This window comes from Carassius auratus, chromosome 29 (assembly GCF_003368295.1).
Source record: "Carassius auratus strain Wakin chromosome 29, ASM336829v1, whole genome shotgun sequence".
Classification (NCBI taxonomy): domain Eukaryota; kingdom Metazoa; phylum Chordata; class Actinopteri; order Cypriniformes; family Cyprinidae; genus Carassius; species Carassius auratus.
In genome coordinates this window covers 16,268,723-16,295,028 of record NC_039271.1, presented here as the reverse complement: position 1 = coordinate 16,295,028, position 26,306 = coordinate 16,268,723, and the positions used below count along the sequence as shown (strand labels likewise).

The 26,306-nt window shown below is 37.4% G+C and overlaps 1 pseudogene; it reads left to right on the top strand.

The window, feature by feature from the left end:
• The window catches only part of LOC113047749 (thyrotropin-releasing hormone-degrading ectoenzyme-like), a 147,103-nt pseudogene extending 121,560 nt beyond the window's left edge, over positions 1–25,543 (top strand).
• The last annotated feature ends 763 nt before the right edge of the window (positions 25,544–26,306 follow it).

Below are 26,306 nucleotides of genomic sequence, written 5' to 3'. Positions count from 1 at the left end.
CAGACAGGAACCACTTTGCCAAGTTTACTTGAGTTAATTGAACACAAATTATTTTTGGCGGTATGGTTCCTTATGGGGGTTCTTGCTCCCAGAATAATTGAACATACAAGAGCTTTAACATTAACCCCCCGGAACCATGAATTTAGAAATACATAATAATTAAGACTTTTAATAAAGTCTTTAAAGTAAACGGTGATAATCATGTAGATGTGGCAGTGGTAAGTCTATCCTGTAGCCTGGTTATGAAGATGGGTGTCTCTCCGCAAAGAGGTCCATGCCAGCTAAGATTTTTGGAAGCCTTAGTGATCTGAAACAAACAAGACAACAGCCAGAAGGTGCGCAGTAATGTGCTCATGCATATAATGGGGAGGGAGGGAGGGTTGCGAGTCGTTGAGCATACTTACCGACCAGTAGTGGCACGTATATATATGTCCCGTGTCTAATAGGAGAGATGTGGTGATTGGAGTGATTAGACAGCTGACCGCATCAGCTGTTCACAGCCTTGCCTCCATGGCCTGACTGAACTGACGCTGCGCTCGATTTCAGACAGGAACCACTTTGGCAAGTTTACTTGAGTTTATTGAACACAATTTATCTTTGGCGGTATGGTTCCTTATGGGGGTTCTTGCTCCCAGAATAATTGAACATACAAGAGCTTTAACATTAACCCCCAAAACATAATGAGAGTATTACTGCCTGAAGAAGAACCCCAAAACCAACCTTGTTCCAGTCCTGCAAAGAGAAAGACAGTGTTATTGAGATATCCTTAATGTAACCTACTGACTTACGAAGGGGTATCTCCCTTCTTATGAGGCAGAAAATATCAGGCCTCTCTATAATTAAGGTAGCTGGTAATAGCAGCGAGGGTATTTTCTCCAGCGGGAGAGCCGCAAACGAGCAGCATGTTCCTGAGCTTGGTATGAGTGGTAGGAGAGTAGCGTTTCCTTGTTTCCTTCCTGCAAAAGAGAAAGATAATGTTATGGAGATGTCCTTAAGCAGCCTATGGTAGGAGAGGCGTGTTCTCAAGGGAGAGAATAGCAAGTCTCCTCTTATTTTAAGTAGCAGGGGTGTTCATCCTCTGCTGAAGGATGAACAGCAGTCTCCTGCAGCCATAGCAGCAAAGGGTACTCTCTCCAGCTGGAGAGAACAGCAGGTCCCTTTCTTCTGAGGCGGAGTTCGTCCCTCGCTTGAGGGATAACAGCGGCCTCCTCAGGTATCGCGGCAAGGGGTGATCTCTTTCGAGAGAAAACAGCAGCCCCTTTGAATTTATAAGTATTTTCTGTGTTACCGGTGTGGTAATATGATAGCATGCCTCACAACGTAACTGAACAATAGCTTTTCAATAAACAATGTCTGAAGCATGTTCGCCAAATAGCACTAGTTTGTAAATATGAAATACTTTGCTTATCTTTGTGAAGACGTCCAGGTCCAAAGATGAATTAAAGTTGAAATGGTCAGTTGTTCGTGGATGCTTTGGTTTGTTGAATATATAGCTTCTTCCAGCGAGGAGCAGAACTCGTGTAGGTTGTGATTCGGTCGTATTAGTATACACTGACGATGAATCGCGTGCGAAAAGTCTATATCAAGCTTACTTGTATCAATTCAGTCTGTTGCTTGACAAACAACACGGCGAATTCGCTTAAGTTCGCGAATAAGTTCCTGCCAAACCTGATTTGACGCTTCGTATGGAGATAGATTCGCCGTCTGATAGTTCCTGAGCGAGCAAAGGCTCTCGTGAGCAGTTTGAGCCTTGCGAGTCGTTGAGCATACTTACCGAGATGTAGTGGCACGTATATATATGTCCCGTGTCTAATAGGAGAGATGTGGTGATTGGAGCGATTAGACAGCTGACCGCATCAGCTGTTCACAGCCTTGCCTCTGTGGCCTGACTGAACTGACGCTGCGCTCAATATATATATATATATATAATTTTATTTTTATTTTTTGAGACAGAAACACATATTTGTACTACATGAGTGTGAAATAAATACTTTAACAATATATACTCCGAACCCCATTTGGATTTACACAAACTGCGAAAGTCAAAAAGTATTAGGTTGTGCGCTGGTCTCCTCTATATATGGATGTTAACATATAGCAGGTATCTTATTAAACTTGCATTTGTTCAGGGACACAGTTCTCCTCTCCATTATAAAACTGCAGTATTAAGTTAGCAAGATGCAATACATCACTAGAAAGTGGCTGTAGTATTAGGATTGTAAGTATTAGGATTAGTACTTCAACACACCTCATCTGAAATCATCAAAGGACCTTTTGGCACATCTAAGATAGTTTTGTAGATCCTGTGCTTATTTTCACCAGTGTAAAAAGTGTAGAGCTGAACCCGTTCCTTCATTAACGCCTTTGCAATAGTATCTTACCTGACTATTTGGATTTTCACAGCACAGATTTTATGCTAAGGTGACATTATAGAGAATATAAACATCTTATTAGTGCTTGAAGGCACAAATTAATTTTCTCATTTTAGGCTGCTTGACTGTAATGGGGACGTGCTGTTACTCCTGAGAATTCATTTACAGGTGGAGCTGAGCCTTATTGAGTCTTATTTTGCAGGTATGTGCTGGTCTGCTTGAGGCTGGTGTGTAACTGTCAGACTAATTTGTGACTGGAGGTTCAATTTGGTATCACTGCAAAAAAGTTGGGGGTTCATATCAGGGAACACATTTTAGGAGAAAATTGTTAGCTTGAATGCAATATAAGTTGCTTTGGATATAAGCATCTACTAAATGCATAAATGTAATTTTTCATTTCATTTTTTAATTAAAATGAAAAAAAAGTTCATTAGTTTTGATGACTTTTAAATCATTGAAATTATATTATAACAAAATTAGGTCAACATGCATCATGTTTATTACTTAAACTCATTACTTGAAATTCAGCAAAAATCCTTGACTGATCATTGATCTCCGCGAGTCTCTGATCTTGTGACTACACATCCCTAAATACATTACTGTGTCACTGTTTGTCGGTCAATCATTAAAAAAATCTTCCAAGACATCTTAGATATTTATAATTTGTGCTTTTCCAATCTGTTAGCTGATGGATGATTTTTAAAAACCTTGATTTGGCACTAAGAGTTCAGCAAAAAGTTCCTTGGTGTTCCAGAAATCCACCACCAACCTCTTTGTTTAGCAGATGTTTAGTTCAATATCCAACAAAACCCAGTATTTCTTCTCTAACCCATCCAGTAGAACATCTTTATCTTCTTTTGTCCATTTCTTCATGGTCTCAGTGGTTTTAAGCCACTGCTGGATGACTGACTGAAAGTCTAAGTCTATACAACATCACTGAACACAGAAGCTCAACACTAACTCCAGCATGTGTGAATCCATGGAAGGTTTCAAATGAACACACTTGTGTTTTTTTTCCTCTCTTCTGTGCAGCTGGTCTTGGATAAAAGTGTTGTGAGGATCTATCGCACATGTTGAGCCACAAAAGCCCCCAGTGACTCATTATAGACTGCAAGAGCCAGCCGTCCCTAAAGAGAGCCTGAGATATTATCGCACTCGCACTGAGAGACAGTGAGACTGAGAGATCACATCCAGTGAGAGAAAGAAAGAGAGAGAGAGAGAGAGAGAGAGAGAGAGAAAGAGAGGATGCTGCTTAATCATAGTAAATTTTAAATGTAGAAACATTCAGACCACATTTGTTACTCTTTTGCACTGATGACATAGTGTTTTGCAAATTGCAGACTGCCTGAAATTATAGCACCCAACTATTATGACAGTGAATGCTATTCTTTATAAAAATAGAAAACTAACCAAACATGTTTATTTCCTGCTAGCGCTTTATTTTACAGTTTTGTTACTCATGTACATACTATATACTTATTATAGAAATTACAATAAATATGTAAAATGTTTTAACCCTGAACCTACCCCTAAACCTAACCCTACCCCTACCCCATGTGCTTACCTTGTATTGCCAGAACTTTCTTAAGTACACAAGCACACATACCGTAGAATAAATTGTAACCATTTTTCTTTCTTTCTTTCTTTCTTTCTTTCTTTCTTTCTTTCTTTCTTTCTTTCTTTCTTTCTTTTTTCTTTCTTTCTAGATATGTATTGCTTTGAATATATATATATATATATTAGAAATTTAGAAAAAATCTTAGAAAATTTTACCTTTTGTAATTCTGTTTCTGCCAGCTTATAAGGGTTTCTGTTTCACCTCATGTGTAACAACTCAGGCTACACTTTAGATTAGGGAACACATATTCTTACACATAAACTCCTAATTTTCTGTGTATTGATAGTAAATAAGATAGTTGTAATAGTAGTTAGGTTTAGGTATTGGGTAGGGTTAGGCGATTGTGAATATTATCATGCAGAAAAGGGCATTAATATTTGATTTATAAGTACTGATAAACAGCCAATGTGCCAGTAATATACATACTAATAAGCAACTATTGAATAGTGTTCCTTAATCTAAATTGTTGCCATATTTTCTTTTCCATTTGGAGCTACTGAACCTCAGCTAACAAACATTGCTTCTTTCCATAAGCATAACACAATGCTCTCAGGTCTCATCTCAAACAAACATTTTACCTGCAGAGACTGAAATCTTTGATTCATATTTTATCTAAAGCTCTGGGCCATAACACAAAGTTCCTGAGGGATGTAAATAACGATGATGATAACAGACGCTTCCACAAATGAACATAAACACGAGCCACCAAATTACCAGCCTGTGGAGAACTTTCATTTTCTTTTGCTTTCTTCTCTTGTTCAATCCCACTGATGAACATGAGATTTATGTAAATATATTCAGTGTGTGGTTTCATCTGAACACACAAAGATGCTTCTATTATTACTGGAAATCATAAGTATTGTTATATCAGCGCTCTTCTAGCACAGCATCTATCTCTATAGTGTCCTTACAAACATACACATTTAAATACTGTTTCCCAGCAGGGTCATATTGCTTCATCTTATGCATAATGCCTTCCTGACTGTGCTTTAGTTTCCACTGTGATATACTGCAAACATTCAGCCCAGTAACTCCAGCGTTTGCTGTATCTATCGTTTTATTAACTATTTAACTATTTACTATCTTTAAACAGAATCCTCATTTCAGCTTATTCAGACATAATTAAGACACATTAAATACAATCTTACTGAATGATTTGAGGTGGGTCACCAGCAGCCTGAAATGTATTCCTGTCTCAGGAACTAACACAAATCCCTAAAGATCAGCTCATTCCCCACATCCGAGACTGATGTCATAAAATAATCCAGGCTGCTCTTCTCATATTAGATGACTAAGGTTTGACATTTTATGCTGAAAATCTGGTGCGTTTCTGTGTAAAGTTCACTGCCACCATGCAACGGGGCTATGAGGGTTGACAGGGTGTTGCTATGTGGTTGCTAAGGTGTTCAGGGTATTTTTTTAGCATGTTGTCTCAAGATATCATGATGTCTTGTTCTAGCTAATGGATACAATATGCTAATACTGTAAGCTACCCAAAGGCATTTAATGGTAAGCTAAGAAATAAAGCTAAGCCAACCAAAGGCAGACTGAAAACACATTGCTTTAAGCATTTTAGCTTTGCTAATATAATATGACATGTAACTTATAAGACATTCATTACCATATTTTTATGACTAAGAATAAAAACACCATTATGCAATGTTCTATTATTTATTATCAAGCACTGAATAGAATAAAATGTGGCTAATGGAACACCTTAAGGGATATGTACTTTGATTGATTGCAGGTTTTTTTTTATTATTATTTGGGGGAAAATTAGTTTGTTTTATTTGAAATCATAAAAAGTAGTTTGTTTAGTTTGGGGCAAAAAGCCCCTAGTATTACAGATACAAATACATTATCTAAAGTTATATGTTTTGCACAATAATAAAAATGAATAACTTTAACAAAGTTTGTACCATATTATGTTTATTTTGAGATATAAAACAGTTTAATTTACTTTTATTCAATAACTACATTTATTAAAAAAATAATGAAGAAACTGTAGTGATGGCTTAGAGGAAAATGAATAAATTGTACCTTTTACCCTGGTCCGCTTTTAGCCTTGTCGTTCCCTACTTATAAAAACTTTTCTCAGTCAATTGAAATGGCTTTGTTGAAGAAGGAGGAAAACTGTTAAAGTAAAGTTCAAATAGCATGGTTTAATGATTGGGTCTTGCATTAGATCTCATAAGGTTACAGTGTGTATTAGTGTTGGTCAGCTCTGCTGTGCTCTTGTCGTCTGGGTTAATTTACGCTGGCAGACAGCAGTCCACGTCCACCTGTGTGTCAGCCATTTAGACAGCTGAAAGAGGGGCGGCCATCCATAGTGACAGCTGTCAGACAGGCTTTTACTGGATGTGCACTCATACCTAGGGATGTTCATACACACACTAACACATGAAAGCACACACTCACAGATGAATCGATGTCAAAATGAGGTGGCGACACAGAACATGACAATAATCGGGTGACGAGTGATACACAGCTGTGTGTGTGTGTGATAGAGAGATAGCAAAGCACTCTGGGAAAGAATTAAAGCTGATTTATTTGAGCTTTGACATTGCTAGGCTTTCATTCAGCTTAACAATCATCTGATATTTCTGATTTTGTCGCTTTGCCTGCTTGTGCCGAGACAGAGAGGATATCGTGCAAATATAGCCCACAATCGCATTAAGTCGTGGGAGTCCGTATGTGTAAGATTATGTGTGTCATACAGTAGGTTTCTGCAGCAGTGGCATTTAAACCCCTGAGATCAAATAGAAGCATTTCAGCTGTTATTTCTCTCTTTGTCGCATTTTAGCTTCCAGTGGAAAATACCGCTTACGCTGGCAGTGGGAAACTCCAGTCACATATCAACAGAGACCATCATTTGGGTCTCCTATAAAACAGGTACCAGTTATGCAATAATGAGTGTTTTCATTGGTATATGGACACACATAATCACAATTTGACTCTAAATGTGGCATGTGGTGTAACCACCATATAAAAATTCTAACATATTTTCCTTCGGTCGCCGTGATTTTGCCAAGAAAGACAAGTTCCTGGATCTTCTCATGATCCTTGATCAACATTGTTGTCCAAAAATACAGACTTTACCCAGTCCTTGCCCATAACCTTAACCTTACCCATAATTTATCCCTAAAATCAGTGGGAAATGATAGCTGATTAAAAAAGTGTAGAAGCACCTAACCCTGATTGTAAATCTAAAACTGGCATTTCCCAGTAAGTTATATCTCATTTCTGATTGGTTAATTGGAATGTTGTTCCAGGAACACGTTGTACTTGCTTAATCAATAATTTAAGAGAATGGATGACCCTGATAAACAATCATGAACATCCCCATCAAGAATATAAAAATGTTATCATATATATATATATATATATATATATATACATATATATATATATATATATATATATATATATATATATATATATATATATATATATATATATATATATATATTCATTCACTCATTTATAATGGCATTTTGTCTTCATTATATTGTTACTATTAACCTGAAATTGACATTAGAATGAATTTTAATTAATAAGAAGAAATTGAATTCTTTTAAGTACATTTTTAGTTCTGAACAGAAAACTAAATGTCATGTCCTTGACCTTGGGAGTCCACAACTGCTGTCAAATCACCCAGCAACACATAAAACTACAGATAAAAGTACAGATTTAATTGGATTTCCTCATTAAATTTGACTAATTCAGCTCCTGAGAGTGCGTTTATGTAAATGTCATTTTACAACACATTCAAAATACTATTAATCTTTGAGTCACACATTCATGCAGCAGCTACCCGTCCACCATCATTATATTATTTCAATTCTGTTCCATTCCTTTCCTCTCCATTGGGAGAACCAGGTGGATTTTCTTCAGCCAGAATTGAATTTGGTCTGTGAGTGATCCGTGTGGCTCAGAGCTCAGAGTTCCTCTGATTGTGAGACTATTTAACAGCCTCCATTTTCTTCTCACCTTCTCTGAGAGACAGCCTTCATCAGGGCTACAATGCAGATCCAAAGCAGCATGTTCAAGAAAGACTTGAAGGTCATTAGTCTTCAGCGACTCTTGAAAGAAACAGAGGCTATAACATAGCGACCCCATTTAAATGCATTAACTCACCGCCTGACTCCTGCAATCTGGCCACTGATGGTTGGATGCTCCCTGGATCACGATACACTTCAAATGCACTCAAAAGCACTTAACCAGTGTATTTGTTATCCATGAAAAAGCACAAGGTCTGGCTGGAATATTACAAGATGAGAACGTGTCAGACACATTAGATGTTGTGCATTACAAAATGCTGAATGCATCGTCTCTTCCTATACATTTTCAAGCAGGGCTGTTTTTATGAGATGATAAATGCGCTGAAAATTGCTAAATATATCAGTACATATGAACTATAACAAGCAGTTTGTATAATTTTCGGTTATATTCAATTAAAAATGCAGTCAGTTTACATTCATTCCGTTAAATGTTTTAAACACATGTTTCTTTAATGATTTTTATTAACTTATTACTTTCTGTTATCTAAGTGTCTAGATGTCATTTGGTGCCATGTGTTTCTGCTCATTTGCATGTGAGTAGAGCTACACTGAGCTGTCAGAAGTGTCATTAAACATTTGTTTCATATTCTTTTTTTACATCGTGTATTTATAGAGACACACAGAGTGGGTCACGTGGACGGTGAGACGTGGTTGCTGGGCAACATCAATCAAACAGGCTACTTCAGAGTGAACTACGACCTTCACAACTGGAGACTTCTGATTCAGCAGCTGATGACCAACCCAACGGTACAGCTCCCACAATGCTGTTTTTCAGTCCTCTCTCAGTCCATCATCTCTCCTTTTTTGAGTATTTCCCTTGAGTTTTCTTTCGACTTCTGTCACGATTCTTCCTTTTCCTCATTCTCCTCCTCACTCCCATCTATCCTGCATGTTTCCTGCTGCATTATAAATGTCTCTACTGTTCTCCACCGGCAGATCATCTCCGTGGGCAACAGGGCTGGTCTGATTGATGACGTCTTCAACCTGGCGAGGTGGGTTCTGTTTGTTACACGGCCCCTCTGGAAACATGCAGAGTCATTCAGAGAGCCTGAAACCTGCACTGCAGATCCATTTAACATCCTTCAGTCTAATTCAGCTGTATTTGGGTGGTGCTTTTTAGTGTCACAGTAACTGTCACATTATTTCAGTGGCTTGTTCACCTACAAGTGAGAAAGTACAAACTCACAGAGGTGAGGAAAAACTTGGAAGTATAGAAAAATGTTGAGACTAAATCTGGATTTTCAGTGCAAAAGATTTGAAAAATATTTCAAGATGAAACATTTAGGGCCCTATTTTAATGATATAAACACAAAGTGTAAAGCGCACAGCACAGGTGCACTCAGGGCGTGTCCAAATCTACTTTTGCTATTGTAACAGCTGCTCGTGTGCGATCAAATAGGTAGCCTAATTCTGATACATGCGATGACTATCCAATATGACATGTAGGCATATATATATATACAGTACAGACCAAAAGTTTGGACACACCTTCTCATTCAAAGAGTTTTCTTTATTTTCATGACTATGAAAATTGTAGAGTCACACTGAAGGCATCATGGGCTATTTGACCAAGAAGGAGAATGATGGGGTGCTGCGTCAGATGACCTGGCCTCCACAGTCACTGGACCTGAACCCAATCGAGATGGTTTAGGGGTAAGCTGGACCGCAGACAGAAGGCAAAAGGGCCAACAAGTGCTAAGCATCTCTCGGGGAACTCCTTCAAGACTGTTGGAAGACCATTTCAGGTGACTACCTCTTGAAGCTCATCAAGAGAATGCCAAGAGTGTGCAAAGCAGTAATCAAAGCAAAAGGTGGCTACTTTGAAGAACCTAGAATATGACATATTTTTTTGTTAATTCATAGTTTTGATGCCTTCAGTGTGAATCTACAATTTTCATAGTCATGAAAATAAAGAAAACTCTTTGAATTAGAAGGTGTATCCAAACTTTTGGTCTGTACTGCATATTTATTTATTTATTTATTTATTTATATTTTTATATTTATTTAGTCTACATAAAAAAAAATCTTATGCATTTGCAATACTTAAATTTGTAATATTTGGCACATTTGTGTGCTGCTGTGTGTGTCTGTGTTTAATGTTTAGAAAAAACATTTCGCCAGACTTTAGAACAGGCCTATTTTCAGCTCCTTAAAATAGCCTTGTGCCAGAACACACCTCTTTTGTAGATCAGCACACCCATGGGCGCAAAAATGAGCGCAAAAGCATTTGCTAATTAAACGACGTGGTGCTGGACGGGAAAATGCAAATGGCGCCGGACACTTGCGCTGCACCTTGCATCACATTGTACCGGGTGTATGCCCTTAATCCCTAAGAACTTTACTATGGTAAAAATTAGTCCACTAAATTGCTTAATATATCAGTTTATTTTATTATTCAGTGAAAGTACAAAAATAACGGTTTTAAACCATTTTATTTTTTTTCTCTTATAATATTTTAATTATATCTTTACATAAAAAAATATTTTCAAATATCACTTTTGATAATATTAAGCTGCATTTCTGAATGCCACTGAGTGGATTTTATATAATAATAGAAGATTTTTCATAAATGTCATAAGAACAGACAGGGCCCTCATGCCTAAAGTTACAGCAGAGAGCGGTGCAAATGTTTTTTTTTTTTTTTTTACCTCCTTGGGATTTCAAAAGATTACATCCAGACTGACAGGTCTGAATGTAAGTCTACATGTTGCTAGAGTTGAAAATGTATTCAGTCTTGTTATTAACATTTGTCTCAGGTCTGATCACATGTCAGCCGAGATATTATTTTGGATTTCATTCCAAAACAACTGTCTCATTAGTTTTCTATATAAACTGCTGTTTGTTTCATGTCCTCTGAAGATGCATACGTCCATAGCACTCTCCAGGTAAATTAATATAGCATCACCAAGACAGAGTGTTCATATTCTGATTGATCTGCTGATACCAGAAGAATCACATTTACTGTGATCAAATCTTGCCATGTTCACCAGCTGTTGTCTGTATGTGAAATCTCCTTGTAATATGTATCCGAAGTTGACTTAAATAATCAATCTTAGATAATTAGTCATTCAGCAGTGATGTAACAGATTTTCTTTTGGACAGCATGAAAGGATCTTGATAAATCCATCCATCACAATAGTGAAGAACAGTCCGATCCAGTCAACTTCAGTAAGACCTTCATTACTGACAGATGCAGTTCTTTTACTTTAAGTCTCTTTTCTCCTTTAGCCTGGAGGCGTTACTGAAGAAAACCCCTTAGCTCATCAAGATGAGACCTGCGTGGAGACTATTGAGCCGTTACAGCGATAGTGGATAATAAGTAATTGAGGGTAAACCACTATGTTCCCGCCTTTCCACTGCTGCCTCAATGTGTTGATCCTTCGGAGCTTCATCAGCAGCTGGAAACTCACAAACCTCCATTAATGTGAGAGGAGGAAGAGACAGAACGATAAAGGTAGATAGAGGGAAAAGCGCTGCTTTCTGATAGAGTGTCCTCTGAAAGTTTATAGTGCCACAGGCTGCCAAGCTGCCATTAGTCCCTTCAGGAATAACTGTTCTCCCTAAGGTCCTCTTTATTTAATCCAAAACTCTCACTCATTCTGCTTAATGAAAGAATAATTCAATTGGTGGCAGCTAGAATCAGTAGGCAGCCAAATCAGCTTTTGAGTATCACTGATGGACTTTCTTAAACATTGAATTTTGTGTAATTACTGTAGATGTTGTTTGTAACGATTTTGAAATTCATTCATTTTCTAGAGCAGTCATTTTAATTTCCCCTCCAAACTAAATAAGGAACTGCCAGATGCTCTGCTAACATTAGCACTGCTGTTCATCATACTGAAACGACAGGCTCATCTGCCGGTGCTGTTTCCTGAGCATGCTGATTCAGTCAACTGACGACAAACCCGCAGGGAAACTTGTCTTTATTGCCATCACGTTGGGCCGAGAATGGAAACCTGTTCCAGTGGATTGTGGTACGTCATGTTCATTTAGCCTGTTAATTCGGCTCTGCCTTGTTTACCGAAAAGGCTGGATAATTGAAACTTAACAGGACTGAAGGCAAATCCTTTTGTTCCTGAGTTTTGATTTCAGTCTGGTTTGTACATATTGTTTCTCCCTGCTGTTGTTTACAGCTTATCTTAATAAATAAAAGTGGATTTTAACAGTATGTATTATTCATCCTCAGGGTGCAGATCTGTGGAGATGGTTATTGACTCTAATGTACTTGAGAAGCGAAAATGCCAACGTCCATATTAAAAACAGCATCATGGTCAATCACAATAAGTAGAATGTCTTGTTTCTTTGTGAATTACTGGGATTATGAAAAGTGTTTATATGACTGTGAGAACTGAATGGATGCTGCTGCCTCTTGAAAATATTTCAAGTGCATTATTAATTAATGAAAATAATAACTGGGTTAATTGCATAGTGTAAGGATTATGTACTGTCTGTGTGTTTTTCTCCCCATGTGCTCCCCGTGACCCAGTTTCCAGTGTGTTATTGTTCATGTACGTCACCTGCTTCTCCGTTTTGTTCAGTGTGTTGTTTTCCGATTTCCCCATGAATCCTCTCACCTCAATGTTCACCTCTCTAGCTCACAAGGACCTTCCACTCTTGGAGTATTTGTTTCGAGTTCAGCCAGCTCGCAGTTTTAATGCGGTTCGATGAGCTGCGCTGAACTCACTATAAAAGCTTGCACATGGATCTGCATGTCTCATGACTCGTCAGCCCCATTACAAGTACTTCCATAGAAATACTCATCTGTTTCTTACCTAATATTAGCATCATCAGCAGGCTGTTGCCATAGGGACAGAAGCTTTGTTTGTGGCACCTGTAAAACAACACAACATCTGTCGACAATTCTGTCACTTCTCACACAGCAGCGAGAAAGAATTACAAAACGATGCTCGGAGAGTATTTGAGACTTTTTTCATATTCTTTTTTCTTTGACAGAATATTTTTATGCATATGGGGCGAACTCATTTGACCCTGAGTCGCAGTGCTGGAGTTTCGTAATATTCCCGTTTGAAATGCTCTGCTGAAGCTCAGACTAAATGAGCTACAATTACAGGCCAATTTAGAAAGTCAATGATTTATTTAGAAGACTGTTGTGTTACCCATGAGTTCTTTCAATGTCAGTGACATTTGCCTTGTTTAAAAATGAAAGCACTTTTTTATAAAATCCAACGTGTAAATCATGTTAAAACAATTCCCTCTGTGTTCAAGAGCCACATACTGTTATTTTCAACTCGTTGACCTTGTGTGTGTGTGTGTGTGTGCTTTCACGTCCCAAAAGCATGAGAGTGCAGTTCATTACTGTGCTCACTAACAGCAGGAAAAACATCAGTACCCCTCATAACAGTTTTATGGTCATGTTGTGTTGTTTTATTTTTACAGAAAATTTCCCCTGAATAATGCAAAAAGAAAAAGAAAGGGAAGTTTTTATGGAATGTATAAACTAACTGGCCTTATTTCAGTCGCCACTGTTGGAATGTGGCAATAATGGAAGTGTCTCTAAATATAAATGACAACCATTATGTCATTAGCTTTATTTTTCATCTGAAGAAGCATACTTTAATATTGTATGCACACATTAATAATTAGTTTCTATTAAAGGCTATATATATATATATATATATATATATATATATATATATATATATATATATATATATATATATATATATATATATATATATATATATATATATATATATATATATATATATATATATATATATATATATAATATATATATTAATATTTATATACATATTTGTGACATATCAGAACACAACTCTGTATAATGACATGGGTATGACACAGGTATTACAAGAAGAGGGTGACTTATGAGGACATAACCCATGTACCAATTTTCAAAAAGCTTATAAATCATACAGATTTTTGAGAAAGTAAAAATGCACAAAGTTTCCTGTGAGGGTTAGGGTTAGGTGTAGGGTTGGTGTAGGGCCATAGAATATACAGTTTGTACAGTATAAAAACCATTACGCCTATGGGATGTCCCCACTTTTCATTTTAAAAAAAAGTGTGCGTGTGTGTGTCTTGTCTTGAAGTGCTGAAGCTCAAGGAGAAACACAACATAATTTATGCACATGCAATATTATTAATATAAGGATTAAAAAGCTCATGCTTCTGTGTGAAGACTGCATCTTTCTTCATGTCTTGCGCACACATCAATCGGGAGAATATGCATTGAATATTTCCTTGTAATCAGTGTGAAAGAATAACAGAATGTTTCAAGTGCCTTGGCATCATTGTAGGCTAATTAATTGTTTATTGTTATAAAATAATTTCTCATTAAACAATTTAATGTTTTATTCTGGTTAGCTGTAGCTTGTTCTACTCTAGGTTTAGATGCAAAATCCTGAAAAAATTTTCAGATAAATGCATATACATGCTTTAGTCATTATAACAACTAATTTATTGACTCTGAGCTGAATTATTGATTCAAACTGTTGAATTATTGGTAATTAATACTTGACTCTCTGCTTTGGGTCTTCACTGAATGTCAGTTATTCCTGTTTTTGACATTTTGAGTTTCGTTCTTTTAGGAATAGCCTATTTTGGATTTTTTCAATATCTCTGATAAAATAAGTTATGCTGAAATCCAATTTAAAGACTCTTCTTTCTTCACTAATAATGTATATTAACAGGCTGTTCAAAGGAAGAAGAACATGGTTTCTGATCTCAGTTAGACACAAACCTTTTGAGCTAAAAAGCTTTTCAGTTAAACTGTATTCATTTATCTTTCCTTGATATCCTAAATGCATTTGCTTCATCATGCAGATTTTGATAGTTTTTTTTTTTCGTATGTCTCCTGCTAATGTTAATGCAAATCAGTTTCTCTAGAAATGTTAAAAACCTCCTTGGGTAACAGTGGGTGTCCGTGAGTAACTGTGATTAATGTACCAATTAAATGTGTGTTGGGAGAATCTGTCCTCTGGAATTTAATGAGTCCATTTTCAAGTCTGATCACTTCCTTTTTTGCCTGACCTCTGAAAGAGAGCGTTTATGTGCCCTGCATGAAATTGTGAGAAATTAAGATTCATTTCCTGCATTATGAGTCAGAGAAAGGCCACAGCGCAGGTGGAACATAAATATGATCTCAACTAGATTTTTTGATTTTCTGAGTGGTGCTTGCATATGCAAAACTCATTCCCATTGTGCCTGGGTGTCTAGAACGGTGCCAAAGCATTTGGGTGGCCAAAAGTGTGCACCTTAGAAAAAACCAAAGCATTCGCTGGTTTCAACGCTCTTGGAAAGTCTCGTGTCTCTTGTGTTTTTTTCTCTAAGGATATCATCCGCTTTTATTTATTTTTTTCACTCTCATGAGATTCTTGTGGGAGTTTCTAAAAATACTGAAGGGAAAGTCGGTAGGAAACATGGATTGAAAATAAATGGAGGAGGTACCGATGTGTGGCAGAAACACAGTGTCTCATTTGACTAGAGCCCAAGGTCCCGCTGAAGAACTTCTGGGATTTGATATCCCGCTCCAAATGACAGTGAATATGTGCTGTTAATGCTCATGTCTGTGTTTTAGTAGAGAACTTATGTCATATGGAGTTATGCAAATTGAACACGAGCCGTACAGGAGAAGCTGTTTTTTGTTTCTTACAGCACATTATGACTCCCCACACAAAGCACAATGCCTGGCAGTTATTCTAAACAAATAATGATGAACAAAATGAACTGTTTGTAATGAAATGTTAACGACATGTCTACCAAAGGGTAAATATGCGTAAAGATGAGCTGCTAGTGTCTGATTCTGGTACTCTCTTTCTTTTCTCTAGAGCGGGGTATTTGCCCCAAAACATCCCTCTGCAGATGATCTCATATTTGTCTCAGGAGAGCGAGTTTCTGCCGTGGCACGCTGCTAGCCGAGCTCTTTACCAGCTGGACAAACTCCTGGACCGCACTGAAGACCACAGCCTGTTCAGCGTGAGTCTGATCTCAGATCAGTTTGGTGTCTGGTGTATTTTAACCTTGACTAGTGCAATAAGAAAGACACAGCTGATATCTAGCAGCATGTCTCAAATGACTTCACTCAACACCAGACAGATCGAACTCAGAACTTCCTCCAAAACAGCAGCAATACAAGTGCTAGTATGCAGTGTGCTAGTATTCCATTCTGAACACAGCCTAACATGACAGTGTCAGACATGTTCTCTGTTCCTCTGGCTTATGTCTTGCCTGTCCACCTGCTTTCACATTCATTTATCACTTTGTTATTCAGAATATCACTCAAACGCCTACCCACAATCCCTCAGTGCGCATGAGTCATTTCTGCCCCTCCTCTGTAATGGACGACCCTTTAGTGTCAGCAGTGAGAGTGTGAGTGTGATGAATTTAATATCATCTTCTCTCTATTTCTCTCCATCACTGTGTTTACTGTGAGACAAAGCAGATGTTTAGAATGTAATGCAAGACAGGAAACAGCTGGAGCAGATTAGTCTGGTGCCTTCAGTCACGAGGCCAGGTGTCTCAACCTGCCAGACCGTACCCCTCTCGGTGGGCATGTTTTTGTGACATATCAGGACACAACTCTGTATAATGACATGGGTATGACACAGGTATTACAAGGAGAGGGTGACTTATGAGGACATAACCCATGCCCCATTTTTAAAAAAGCTTATAAATCATACAGAATGAGTTTTTTTGAGAAAGTAAAAAATGCACAAAGTTTCCTGTGAGGGTTAGGTTTAGGGGCAGGGTTGGTGAATGGCGATAGAATATACAGTTTCTACAGTATAAAACCTATGGGATGTCCCCACTTTTCACAAAAACAAACGTGTGTGTGTGTGTGTGTGTGTGTATTTTGGGCTGTTCACTCACAAACACAGCAGCATCACTAATCATCAAACTGAGGTTAATCTGTTGGCAAAACAAGAATACGTCACTCAATTGCTAACAGCTTGACAAAGACACCTGATCAGCTGTATGGTCCACCACAGTCTGGAAAACAATGTCCTCTACCAGTGTTTATGTGCTTTTATCCATGTAAGTGTGTGTTAAGAATTGAATTGTGGCATAGCAGGGTCTAATTGTGATCATTCAGTCGTCTCTGTAAGAGGGCATGGAATAGAGCAGTCAAGCTAAATTAGCCATTACATTACCTGCTGCGACATTTCCCTTTACCGTATGGCGAGTCAAAACACACACACACACACACACACACACACACACACACACACACGCACACACACACACACACACACACACACGCACGCACACACACACACACACACACACACACACACACTGCCACTTATAATTTTTGTTTTGGTTTTGTTCTGTGCCATCAGGACTATGTTCTAAGACAGGTGGAACCGAAATATCACAAGTTGGGCTGGCCAGCCACTTCCCCTGACGGCTCCTTCATGCAGGTGGCTTATCAAACCCAGTGAGTCTTGAATTTCACATGTCATTAATTATTTATTACAGTTATAATCTTATATGTAGTCTGAGTAAGGACACTGAATTGCAAAGTGTAAGCCAGACATTTTCCACCTCAGAGATGGGAATGACCTCAGTAGACATGTATTTAATGTTTCATTTCCCTCTTCCGCCATCTTTAGCTGCTAATGCACTTCCTTCTTTCCTCCTCAGAGAGTTGCAGAGAGAGGTGATGATGCTGGCCTGCAGTTTTGGAAACAAACACAGTCACCGGCAAGCTGTTTCTCTCATTTCAGACTGGATTTTCAGCAACAAGAACAGGTGAGCAAATGCAAAAAATCACACATTTTACAGAACGAGAATATTGCAAAATATGGTTGGGTTAATCTTCTGTATGGTTAACTATGACAAGATTTATGCAATAGGAGCTTTATTCCAAGTGTCCATGGCAACACACATTTGTTCATCTAATTTGTTTTCCCTGCTTCCCACAGCAATGTTCATATGTACGCAGTATCACGCTGTAAAACACACCATTTGGACTAATGACCATAATGGAGAATAAACAGGATTGTGGGTGTGTGTTCTTACTCTGCCCAAGATATTGTGCTTGCCCAGCTTTTGGGAAATTCTTTTTTTAAATAATATATATATATTTGAGCCAAACAGTTGGCTGTAGGCCTACAAACACATGAAAGAGCAGTACACACAGGCAACCTCAGTCAAATAGGAAGAGGGTGAACCAACTCCAGGGTAAGACTAAACACATTGGAAATTTGCTTGCTAGTGTCTTTAAAATTGTGCCCTTAGATTGACAGACAGACCATTAATACGTGCTTCATTACACATATAATGCCACATATTAAACTTGGCTTCATATTATGTGCATTTAATGACTTCTGAGGCCTCTAACTTGACACTTATAAAAGCAGGCTGCTCAATTGAAAAGCTTTTTTTGACTAATATTCTTGATTTAACATGTGAAAAATACACTCAACCAGTGTTTAACCTGTTCAGTCAAAGATTTCACACTCTTTTGCCCTGAAACTGCTCAGTTGCTCTAGCCGTGGCTCTATAATAATTACCCTGTGGAGTCCAGTGTGAGGTTTCTGATCATGTCTGAACAGACAGGAAGTCTCTGTACTGAACACAATCACTCCTGGTAGATGTATTATCATGTGAACTGTATAGTCTAATACACTGGAGCTAGAGCATATATATATATATATATATATATATATATATATATATATATATATATATATATATATATATATATATATATATATATATATGAAATTCTTCTGCCTTTCTTCTCAACTGTTTTTATGTTTTTTGTTGTACCATCCTATAGATAATTAATTTTATGTATAATTTTGGACTTTGGTATAATTTTATTTTTATTTTTTGCACTTTATGGACATGTTATAACTGTCTTTTATTGTGCCTCTGAGCTGACAGCAGAAGTCTGGATCTGCCAGATGTGTCCTTAACTGTCCTTTTCTTCAAAAATGACCTTTAGTCCTACTGGGACAATAGAAGGAATATGTTCAGTATGATGTTCAGGGATGAGCACACCATAAAGAGGAATGCGTTTGACCTTTATATCTTGTATGGTTTAGGTGATGATAATGCCAGAGGAATAACCCAGCAGTGTTTATGAGCTGCAAAGATAAATTTCAGATCACTGACAGCCTAAGACAAATGATGACAAATCTATACATGATTATAATCAGGAAACCACAGCTTTAAAAGAAATGTAAACTTAAATTAAAGTCAGATACCCCTGTAGATGGAAACCACTCAAGCTGAATTTATTTACTGAATTCAGTTAATTATTATTACATTTTTTTTTTTTTTTTTTTTTTTATAATAAATGGTCGCAATGTAAAATACTCAAAGAAACTTTGTACATTGTTTCAAGAATAAAAGCATCTGACAGGCATATATTGTAGGCTCGCTGAAGAATCTCATAACAGCCTTTTATTATAAACATGTCACCTCCACATATGCAAGTATTTGAGAAAAATCAAACCTTTATATTTTGGTTACTATAGTAAAGGTTATAGAAGTCTAAACTTGATTTATGTTTTGTGCTGCCTCCAATTTTTACTGTGAAAATATATAAAATTCATGAATTTTCCCAATATATTGACAGCTAACGGAATGTCACAAACATTATTCTTTAACTGTGTTTCTGAATTCACTTATCGTTCCTGTCAGTGGAAGTCATAAACAAGACATCACTTTCACAGGTGTGGAAATTTCAGTCTATACGCTCCAATTGGTTGTGACATGATTTCATATCTTACTGGAGGTGCCGTTTTCTGTATCGCTACGTTGAAAACTCCCAAAGGCTCCAACAGCTCATCCAGAATCAGCAGGTCTTTATTGCGCTTTGTTTGAGCAAATCAAAAGTTCAGTCATTGTATCGGCGCAGCTCCTCCAGAGGTTTAATGTTATTTCTTCTTCCTGTACGAATATTACATGCATCGCCTCACAGCCTCAGATGCTTTTCTCTCTGTGTAGCTCGACTGTAGACTGTTATTCTTTTCAGAGATCTGTAACCAGATGATATCCATGGGTCCATAGAGGGCTCTTACTTTTGACCGATATATTGCTAGACATATTGCACAGTGACTCACTTTGGGAGGCCTGCAGTGATGATTTGGGTCAATTTATATATATATATATATATATATATATATATATATATATATATATATATATATATATATATATGGACATTTTTTTGCTGTGAGCAGAAGAATACTTGGACCAAAGTGTGGAATGCTAACTTGTGACATTCTTTCTTTGAACAACCCTGAGGAGTTAAATTCCTGCTGTTATCTCCTTTGGAAAAAAATTATATTTTTAAGAATTTTAAACCAAAATAAGATGTGAACACAATGTGATCTAGTGAGGAATGCTAATCATATACGCTAGTGTATCACCACTGTTAAATATTTTCTTTCTATTTTAGTTTGGGCTCCATCAATACAGTTGTAAATGTGAAATATGAGCATTTAAATTTTAAATTCAACATGTATTATTTATTAGATTTATTAGCTTTATAAATGTAAATTTATTAGCATTTATAGTTACCTTGTGTCTTCACTCATATGTTTCAGTCAATCCTCTGTCCTACAGGATTCCATCCAACATGCATTTCTCTGATGGATGAGGATGTGTGGGAGTTTATCTGGATGAAGTTTCACTCCTCTACAGCCGTCTCTGAAAAGAAGGTTCTCTTGGAGGCCTTGACCTGCAGTGACAACATCTTCCTCCTCAACAGTTCAGTCGACCTCATTAACAATGAAGAAGCAACACAATTTTATTGATAGCAGGAGTCTGGAGATCTCTGGAGCATGTATTGTACTCCTGACTATAACTGCCTTGTTATTTTGTAGTCTATTGTACCTCATGAAGCAATCCGATTCAGTCCTGTCCTCCACATCATGTCACTCACACCAGTAGAGCTGCACTAACTCCTCTGATGGGGCAGTAAAGACAATGGCTGCCGTAGGAGCTTTTTCCCATTAGTCTCCAATTTGTCTTAAATCCTCTCCCAACTCAATAGCAGGATGAGGATGGTGACGGATTACACCCTGTCCAGGCCAGACGAGGATCTCAGAGCCCACACATATTCTAAAGCAGTTCTCTGAGGATCCACTGCGGGTTTGACATCTCCATTTATTCGGTTACATTTGGTCATTGTTTTATGGATGCACTGTGAAAAAAACACATTCCCATATAAACAGACCCACCATGACCCCTCTCTGCAGTGAGTGTTCAGCACTCAACAGGCTGAGGCGCATGGGATGGCTTCAGAGTTGATCTGTTGAGAGGGATGTTGTTTGTCTCACTAGAGCAAGAAGATAAATAGCACAGCACTTAGTAAGCACACATTTCAGTGCTCTATATTCAGGCAACTTCACCTTCATGTTAAGGTACTACTCATTAAATCACAATCAACAAGAAACCTATTCATTTTTTTTTCTCTAGCTGCCCTCTATGAAGATAATATAATTTTTTTTTTTTAGATTTTAGAGTTGTGTTAGATGTAAGGAATAGGCTTAAGGTTGATGTTAAAGTTTATAATAAAAGGCACCCTTGCTTCTGTTTTATCTGTAATTTTTGGCAGTGTTGATGTTGAGACCAATTCATTTCCGTCTGAGTCAGAAGAGAATAAAGTGTAAGTCAAGATAAAGACCTGAAGAGGGTAGAGTCTGATTTAAGATCGAGACCAGAAGAGGATTTAGTTTGAGACAAGACAGAGACCAGATAAGAGGTTCGAGTTTGAGTCAACATGAAAATATGGCCTTGGAGTCAGACTCAGAAATATGGTCTCTGACTGAAGGACCAAGACCATGAAAATGTAGTCTTACACACTGACACGAAACCGAGTCAAAGACCATGATTTCATTATATTGGTCTTGTCATGTCCTCAGGATCATACAGTCTTGACTCAATGCTTTTCTGGTCTCCATCCTGACTCTGACTCAAATGGGCTGACCCTTACTACAACACTGGCTATTGGTAAGGGTTATGTTTGATTAGTAAAAATTGTGGCAAAATCATGGTCACCTTGTGATGGTAGCTGTTTTTTTGTTTAGGTGGTTAATAAGCTGGACTAACAAGCAGTGAGGCCAATGACACCCTGGTTAGAGCTGCGATAACATCTTGACCTGTAGTTCTAAAACACATCTTGAAATAATTGACAACCTTGACTTTTTTGATAGATATACAAAGAAAGGCTGATGAACCTTTCTCCCCACAACACAAAATTATATGAATATTAGCAAATTTATGTGATGTAGTGATGTGGTGGTGTTGAAAGAGCTAGACATCACTGTTAGAAAAACAGTCTAACAATAGTCACATGCTAATTGGAGACTGGCACCTGGTGCTACAGTGCATAGCATAAACGTGATGTGATAGCCACATTGATGCGTGAAGAACCTGTACCTGCATTTATATCAGCTCAAAGAGAAGACTGCAGCTGTTGACTGTCCTCTGAGAGTTAAAACTGTTGAATGAATTCCTGTCTACCTTAATTGTGGGACTTCATAATGATCAGGCACTGTTCAATTGCACAATCATGATTCAAACGTGCATATGTCTGAGTACTTTCCTCAAATGAGGCCTCAGAGGAGTGATTTTATAAACCAACTCCCGTCTCGGATGAGCAGCATGTGTGTAAGAGTGTGTGTTTGTGATATTTAATCTACCACAGAGAAAACTGCCCTGTGTTTGGAGTGAGCTAGTAAATGTCTGAAGGATGGGGTGTATGGAGTCTGTGTGTAGTATTGATTTCTATGGCGTGGAGTGAATTGCTTCTCCCTCCTCCTACTACTTTTGATGATGTATGTTTTGATCAAGTGGGCTGAAAATAATTCCACTCCACTACTGGAATGTGTGTGTGTGTGTGTGTGTGTGTGTGTGTGTTAGCTGATCTCACTTCAACTCTGCCTGCTAACCTTCAGATGTTCCTGCAGCCTTAGAGACTGAAACCTTAGTTAAATAATAATAATAATAATAATAATAATAATAATAATAATAATAATAATAATAATAATAATAATAATAGCAACTTCCTTATTCATTCATTACACTGGAAATGTAAGTTAAGATCAAGTGTATTGCATTGTGGAATGGTTGTATACCATATTACAGTAAACTTTAGACAGTAATATGGTAGTATGTGAATCTGAACATGCTAACCTTTATGGTGGCCTCATCAGTAATGAACAAAACAAAAATGCAATCTATGATGACAATGTTTTCACACTGTCACAAATATACCTGCTAGAATTCAATTACACAAGTCCAATATCAGAATTTCCCAGTGTAAAAAAAGAAAAGTGATTAGAGAATGAGCAATGCAAAAGAAGCTGTTCTGAAAGCTTGTTTGCACTTGTCCTTAGAGGAAACGAGATGTCACGTATGTGAGCTGTGAAGCTGCTGTTCGCATACAGATGTAAGTTTTGTCACCATGGCAGTAATCTCCAGGGTTTTTAGTGAAGAAGTACTACAAGTGACTTGGCGACAAATGAAGTCAAAAGCCCAGTAAAGTGTATAGGACTGAAATGAGAGACCAAAAACAGCGAAGCAATTACCCCACATGTTTTTGCAAATTTAACTTGTGTTCCATGGCAGTATCTTTATGTGCAAAATCTAATTTCCTATTTATTCCTTTTCATCTACTTGACATTTTGCACCAATTTGAAGCGAATGGGTCGATCTGCATCTGATTTGGTCTTTTCTGGTTATTAACTTTTTGAAGAAGCGGACTCACAGTCTTAAAATATATTTGAATAATTGTGTTTCGCCAGGCCTGTCAGTGGATGTCTTTGCTGAAAACGGCAAAGAATAATGTGTTTTGTATCTCAGATTTACACAAGTTTTAAACTATCATACTTGTAGGATCACAAAATGGATTACAACTAATATGATTACAAACTAAGAAAGCTCTTATTAATTTGTCTTGTCCACAGGCTCCTGAACCTGTCCCTCACCTCCGACCTGGTGCCGGATCAGGACGTGATCGATGTCATCATACATGTGGCCCAAAATCCGTTGGGAAGACATTTAGCATGGAAATATTTCCGCGAGAAGTGTGACATTTTGAATTCCAGGTGAATATGTCTTCATTCATCTCTGTTTATCAGGGATTTTAACCTTCCTCTCAGACCCTGATATGAATTTCACATTCACACTCTCATAAGATGTTTATTAGTGAATGTTATTTCTTGTGTTTGTTTCAAGGACCAGAGAGCATTATGGGAAATATCTATTGGTGTTTGTTTGCTTGTGGTGCTCCAGTGTTTTTAATAATAGTGTCTCTATGGCAGGTATGGAGAAGCCTTATTTATGAACTCAAAATTAATCAGCGGCGTGACAGAGTTTCTCAACACTGAGGCTGAGCTGAATGAGGTGAGGCTGAACTTTTACATCATCCTGAGGCTAGAGGTACACCTCTAATCAAACTAAAACAGGAATGAATTATTGATGGAACATCAATAACAAACAAACTTTGGTCAGAAAATTATTGAGATGGAAAATGAGCAGGAGTAAACTCTGAAGACTGCAGAAATGTGCTCTGGACCGTTTCGCTGGGTTATTTCTTCATTGTAACTGCTTAACCTTATTACAGGAAATGGAACGTATATTCACTTATTCAGCTTCAGTCTCAGAGGACACAGACTGCTGATTCTTCTCACTGCAGTGCAGCACTTTCTCATCCAGCTGACTTTGCCTTCCCCAATTTATCATTCATACTGAAATAATGCGTAACCCCTCAGAGTTTTTTTAAACAGAGCATTAGCATACTGTCTTTGACAATCAGCTGCTGCCAGAGCACTTCATCCACAGATTCACAGACGATCAACGCTACATTTAATACCAGTGGTTAGGAATGATCGTATTACTTCTTTTGAAAGCTTCCATGAATGAACAGTAATTTTGAAATTGCCAAAATTGGACCAAAAGAGCAGCTTGACTCCTGAATCCCAGTGCAAGTAAATTCACGTAGTTTTCATGACCTCAGGAATTGGGAATCATTTTCGTAATGTGCTGCTTAGTAAATGGAGATTTAAGGTCTAGATTGTATGCCTTAATTAATGTTAGGCTAGCAAAGGGTTTTTTTTCTTCTTCTTCTGCTTCTTATTTTTTTTCAAGACACCCAATGGCCCTTCCCTTCCCCCCCCCCAAAAAAAAAAAAAAAAAAAAAAAAAAAACATTACACTAAACAACATGTCAGGCATTTGCATGTAAATGCATTGTATATTCTGACTCTGTTTAACTGATGAAGATTCCACTTACATGCATAGACACACAAACTTTCTACTGATACATCTGATACATCAGGCAAAAATCAATTACAGTGTAAATGATAATGTTAGTAATTTCTGTTTTTACCTTCTTTTCTTTAGCTGAAAGAGTTCATCCTCACCAGCAAGGGAGAGTCAGCACCTGCGTTTGCTCGAGCTGTTGAGATTGTTCAAGCTAATGTAAAATGGCACATCTTGTTCCAGCAACAGTTTTACCCGTGGCTGCAGAAAGCTCCCGATGGTTAGCCTCTATTAGCATGGAAACCCTATCAGATATTTCAAGGCCAGAGACGTGAGGACACTTATGTGCTATTAAAAATGAAACATTATATATATATATATATATATATATATATATATATATATATATATATATATATATAACATAATCTTGACAAGAAGTTTTAAAAATGTCAGTCTTTCCCCCAATTCAGGCAAATTTAGGAGACATACATGTATATTTATTAACTACAAAAGAAAGAAAGGGACTTTCTTTACACTTTTTCTATACTTCACTGCATTCTCTCCCCAAAGACTCAGTTCTCAGATGGAAGAAAAGCTCTTTTAAAAGTTTCAATTTCAGTGACAAGCTACTCTTTGCTTTTCTTGCACAATCCATTTTATTGACTTATATTTTGTACAATATCAACCGAGGCCATATCTAACTTCATCAATCAGTTAAATAAAGGTAACTGCAGGTCATGAGAGGATCCAGAACAGGCCATTGTCGTTTGTCTTTTATCATGGACAAACACATGCAGGCTTGTCTGATTAAGGGTCAATGCTAGTTATGCAATTCTTCAAGGTGCCAAATCTCATTTGTCTTGAATCAGTAGTGGATTTAAAATGAGTTTGTACAATGGAGATTTTATAATATTGACACATGATGTTTATATAACTTAAAGGATATGCATTTACTTGTATGTTGTTCTATGTACATATATTTATTTATACAAAGTTAAATAGCATATGTGTCAATGATGTGGCACTTTTTTTCGTTTGTTGGTTA